Raw genomic sequence first — 5,992 nt, forward strand, 5'->3', positions numbered from 1 at the left:
GATGCCACATATAAAGAGTACCACCACTCCCAGTCTACGTGTGGGGAAACTGGCAGGACCCACCAAGACTGGATGGGATGTTCAGGACATGATGAGACCTGATTATGTGGCTGTCTCTTATGCCTAGGTTATCCAGGGTATAAAGGCTCTTTCTTTGGTTCTGATCTGATTGGTAACTTGAATGAGGTTGGAGAGGTTCAGTGTTCAGATTTGTAGATAGACAAAGCTGGGAGGCTGAACAGAAAGAGTGAGCAACAGAGCCAGGATCCCAAAGGCTCTCAGTGAGCTGGGGTTCTGGGATAACCCTACAAGATGGTGCCTCTTAGGGACAAGTGGCGGGTACAATACTGAAACCCTTCTGTAAACACCTGTAACCAGATACCAGCAGAGGAGCACAGTGCTTGGACACGGCTTCTGTCTCCAGGGTTGTGGGCCCTTAGCACAGAATTTGGCACTCAGAGAGGGTATACTGCCTGTTCTTGGGCTGATTGTTCAAACAAAGAAAGTACACTAAGTTCAGAGTTGGGTATGTAGCAAACTGGCTGATCTACCCAGTGTGTGGGATCTTAGCTCTGACCGGGGATTGAACTCACGCAGCCTGCATTGGAATCACTGGGTCTTAACCATTGGCTTGTCAGTGAAGTCCCTGTTAGTAACCCTTTCTGAACTTCAGTTTTCTCATATACAAAATGGAAGCAATAGTGTCCATTTTTTCCAATGAGATAATGGATTATCAACTCCACAGCCTAATTGATGTTGGATTCTATTATTAAGATGCAGACCCTGCTTTCATGCTTTCAGGCATGGACAGAAGCATCAAGAAGCCCTTTCAACACAGCCTGACTATTGTAAGAGGATGACCACTCTTACCTTGGATTGGTGGGACAGGGGGCTCCTTAGGTAGAAACATGAAGAATTCCAGGCAGAGCAAGTACAATGAGCAAAGGGCATGGAAATGGGAGCTATACAGTGTCCCAAGAATTCCCTCAGGCCCCAAGGAAGGGGAGGAATCCAGATTGGTCAGTTGCACAATCAGGTGAAGCATGGCCTTGTGGGTCAGAGCCAGGAGTCTGGACTGAGTACAAGCCCTTAGGCGTGATGAGATTTGCTTTTAGAGAGGTCACTTAACTGCCATACGAGTCCTGGCCACAGGACTGGAAAAGGTCAGTTTTCATTCCAACCCCAAAGAAGGGCAAATCCAAAGAATGTTCAAACTACCACACAATTGCACTCATTTCACATGCTAGCAAGGTAATGTTCAAAATATTTCAAGCTATACTTCAACAGTATGTGAACCAAGGACTTCCAGATGTACAAGCTGAATTCAGAAAAGGCAGAAGAACCAGAGATCAAATTGCCAACATCTATTGGATCATAGAAAAAGCAAGAGAATTCCAGAAAAACATCTACTTCTGCTTCACTGACTACACTAAGGCCTTTGACTGTGTGGATCACAACAAACTGTGGAAAATTCTGAAAGAGATGGGAATACCAGACCACCTTACCTGCATTCTGAGAAACCTGTATTCAGGTCAATAAGCAACAGTTAGAACCAGACATGAAACAACGGACTGGTTCAAAATTGGGAAAGGAGTATGTCAAGGCTTTATATTGTCACCTTGCTTATTTAACTTACATGCAGAGTACCTCATACAAAATGCTGGGCTGGATGAATCCCAAGCTGGAATCAAGATTGTTGAGAGAAATATCAACAACCTCAGATAGGCAGATGACACCACCCTTATGGCAGAAAGTGAAAAGGAACTGAAGAGCCTCTTGATGAAAATGAAAGAGGAGAGTGAAAAGGCTGGCTTGAAGCTCAACATTCAAAAAAACTAAGATCATGGCATGTGGTCCCATCACTTCATGGTAAATAGATAGGGAAAAAATGGAAACAATGGAAAAAATGGAAACTATTTTCTTGGGCTCCAAAATGACTGGACAGTGACTTCAGCCATGATATTAAAAGACATTTGCTCCTTGAAAGAAAAGCTATGACAAACCTAGACAGCATATTAAAAAGCAGAAACATCACTTTGCCAACAAAGGTCCATATAGTCAAAGCTATGGTTTTTCCTGTAGTCATATATGGATGTGAGAGTTGGACTATAAAGAAGGTTGAGCATTGAAGAACTGATGCCTTAGAAGTGTGGTGTTGCAGAAGACTCTTGAGGGTCCCTTGGACAGCAAGGAGGTCAAACCAGTCAATCTTAAAGTAAATCAACCCTGAATATTCATTGAAAGGACTGATGCTGAAGCTGAAGCTCCAGTCCTTTGGCCACCTGAAGGAAAGAGCCAACTCACTGGAAAAGACCCTGACGTGGGTAAGGATTGAGGGCAGGAGAAGGGAGCAACAGAAGAGGAGGTGGTTGGATGGCATCATCAACTCAATGAACATGAGTTTGAGCAATCTCCAGGAGATAGTGAAGGACGGTTTGACCTGCTGTAGTCCATGGGGTCACAGAGTCAGACACGATTGACCAACTGAACAACAACAACTCAAATGCCAAATGAAAGACAGTTGGAGATGACCAGTCTGGAGTGGGGAGGTCAGGCAAGAAGCTCTTGAAGTGGACTAGGGAGTAAAGGAAAGGCTGAGACCAGGCAGTAGCCACGTGACTTAGAGGGCCTTGAGGCCACAAGACTGGTGGTCAGACAGGAAGAGGCAGTGGCTGGATTATGTTATCACTCCTCTGGGCCTCTGCATCTGGGGACATCAGGCAGAGGTTCTGACATAGAATAAATCAGATCTTGATTCTAATTCCCCACCTCATTTCTATATGTGGAAAACTGGGAGGATCCACCAAGGCAGGCTGGGACATTCAGGACTTGATGAGACATGTATTATGTGGCCTCATCCAAGTCACCAGTAAGTACTCAGTCAGATCAGAGCCAAGGAAAGAGCCCTGGGGTTGTCGTGCCCAGAAAGCCTGGGCATGAGAGATAGCCACATAGTCAAGTCTCATCAAGTCCTGAATGTCCCAACCAGCTTTGGTGGGTCCTCCCAGCTTTTGCACATACAGAAATTATGTGCTTCTAGCTGTGGGGCCTTTCTGCAAAGTGAGAACACAAATACACATAACATGGTTAGTAGGATAAAATGACATGATGACTATGAAGGGCCTAAATATTAGTTGGCTCATATTCAGAATGTCCTTCTCACTTGCCCTGATTAAAAATAATCTTATCACTCCATGTATTAAGTATTAAATATGTGGAGGAGAGTACGGCAACCCACTCCAGAATTCTTGCCTGGAGAATCTCAATGGACAGAGGAGCTTGGCAGGCTACAGTCCATAGCGTCACAAAGAGTCAGATACGACTGAAGAGACTGAGCATGCACATTAAAGATGTAGGTCTTTAATAGCACACCTGCCTGCCTTTCATTCAAAAAATATACTCCAGAATGCAGATCTGAGAGGACAAAACCCTAGTCTGCCCCATATATCACTGCAGTCCCAGCATCAAATACAGCTCCTGGTCCCTAGTAGATGCTCACTTGGTGTTCACTGAATTAACTAAACACCCTATAGGAACCATTCCACATGCTGAGTTCTGTGATGAGCATGACAAAGTGCAGTTCTCAGGAAGCTTACTTGAGTGGAGACAAAAAAAAAAAAAAACAACCCATATGATCCTAGATAGTGACAATGGTATTAAGTCCAAGGGGTGACATGTTAGAAGACGTCAGAGGAAGCTGTTCTCCAAGTAGGTGATCAGGGAGGGTGACATTGGTGTCAAGAGTTCCGAGCAGAGGGACAGCTAACACAAAGGCTCTGGAGCAGGGACCAGCTTGAGATGAGCAAGAGACCATAAGGTGCTCGTGTGGCTGGAGCACAGGGAATGAGAGGAAGAGACATCCAAGATGAGGCAGGGGAGGTGGGCAAGGGCCATGTCACTTAGGACCTCAAAGGACTTGAAGAGACCAGATTTTCATCTCGGTTGATTGGGAAGCCATTGCAAGGTCTTAGGGAGAGAGGTGACTCAACCTGATATACACTTTCATGGGATCACTCTGGCTGCTGTACGGAAAATGGATTGATTGGACAGGTGGGGAAGGAAGCAGGGACCCCAGTTGGGTTATTGGTGTCCAGGTGAGAGGCAGGAGGCTTGGACCAGGGTGTAGCTGTAGGGGTGGAATGCAATGGGCACTTGCTTCCTCACTGACCACCTCCTCTGCCCTTGGCAGCACTTGGCCCCTTTGTCTAACCTTTCCCTCATCCCTGATTATGATCGAGCCAACATGTTTGTACCAAAATCTGCCACCCACACAGGCCCCAGAGCCTCTGAGAGATGACAGACAGGTTTGGAGGAGCTTCAGCACCACTAAAAACAGAGCTGGGCATGGGCATGCTGGGATTCAAGAGGGGAATCAGTAACCCAGTTATTGATTGGAATTATTGACTGGAAAGAATGGAAGTGAGGTCTGAAAGCACAAGGCTATCATTAACCAAAGACAGAAATGGTCAGGAAGCTGAGGCAGATGCTGAGTGATTTCATGGAAATATATGAGCCAAAATGACAGTAGCAGCAGATAAGAAACCAGGGCAAAGTGCAGCAGCTTCTTGGTCATCCCAACCTAGGTGTCTGTGCGGATTAGGCCCTCTAGTCAGCTCCCAGGGAGGCTCATGTCTGCCCTGAGACTTGCCCCAACTGAGGCTGGGTTACTATTGACAGAAAGTATAGGTGCCACTGGGCACGTGATGTGGAGGGGAAGACACCTCTGGAGAAGCAGGAAAATCTGGGCAGAGAAGGAAGCCTTGGGAAAGCAGTTGTCCTGGAAAGAATCTGATGTTAGTCAGGTGGGAGCCAGGGGCCCACCTGAGCTCGAGGGCTCAGGCCAGACACATCTTCAACAGCAAGCAGGAGAGTTAGGGCTGGAGCCAGGGAGGCATGAGGAAGCTCTGCTTGTGGGCCCAAGCAGCCCCCAGAACAGCCCAAATGAGCTACCTGCCGCCCACCAAGCAACACAGGCCCAGACAGCTCACCTGCACCCCAAACCACTGCCCTAGCTCAGGCCTCAGGCCCCCTTCCTCACACTAGGATCATGGAACAGCCTGGTTACGCTCTCCAGGCTCTGCCATTCTAGTCTACTCTCCTCAGCACACCTGGGTGATCTTTCAAGAGCACCCCACTGCCCTGGAGACTGGATTCAAGTACCTGAACTGGCCCCCCAAACCCCCTTGATCTGACCCCCACCTACCTCTCTGCTGCTCCTCCTGGAAGCACAATGCTTCCATCTACCAAACTCGTCCTAGTTTTCGGGCATATTTTTCCCTCTCCCTGGGATGTCCTCGTCCCCTCCCTCAGCCTCTGGGAAACTCAGTCTCTACGCAACACAGGTTCTCCTCCTTCAGGAGGCCTTCCCATAATATCCAGTCCTTGACTGGTCCTGCAAGCACTCTCTGCCAGATCGTCTTGTCTTGGGCTTGCCTCCCCAGGCCTGTGGGCTGCTCTCCCCAACAGCATCCCAGGCTCCCTGCTGCCCTGTACCCAGCCCTGTGCTGCCTGCTGAGGACAAAGATGTAAAAATAGTGCCCCTGCATCAAGGAGAGCCAGTGTGCTGAGGCAACCCACCTGCAGATGCCCACCACACAGGGCTGATTGGACAGAAACAGCCCCCCTACTCCAGGGTTCAGAGGGAGAAAGAGGGATCTGAGCTGGGCCTCAAAGGATTTAATGGTAGAGGAGCAGAAAGGGCCTCCTCAGCAGAGGGAAGGAGCAAAGGGAGAACAGAGAGAGAAGACAATGTCTAACTAAGTAGGGCTTAGTCTGAGGGTTGGGAGGCGGGGACGGGGAGACAGTGGGTGAGGGTGAAGAGCTGGGGCTGCAAGAGCCACCCTGAAAAACCTGTGTCCATGCTGTGAGTGATGGGAACTACAGGAGGTTTGGGAGCAGGAGATGGACATGGCTGAAGTCGGGTTCTAGAAGGGCAGGTGTCCAACCCCGGGGCCCTAACTGTGACCGTCAGAAAGCACACACACACCAGACA

This window comes from Bos indicus, chromosome 3 (genome assembly GCF_029378745.1).
Source record: "Bos indicus isolate NIAB-ARS_2022 breed Sahiwal x Tharparkar chromosome 3, NIAB-ARS_B.indTharparkar_mat_pri_1.0, whole genome shotgun sequence".
NCBI classification, from domain to species: domain Eukaryota; kingdom Metazoa; phylum Chordata; class Mammalia; order Artiodactyla; family Bovidae; genus Bos; species Bos indicus.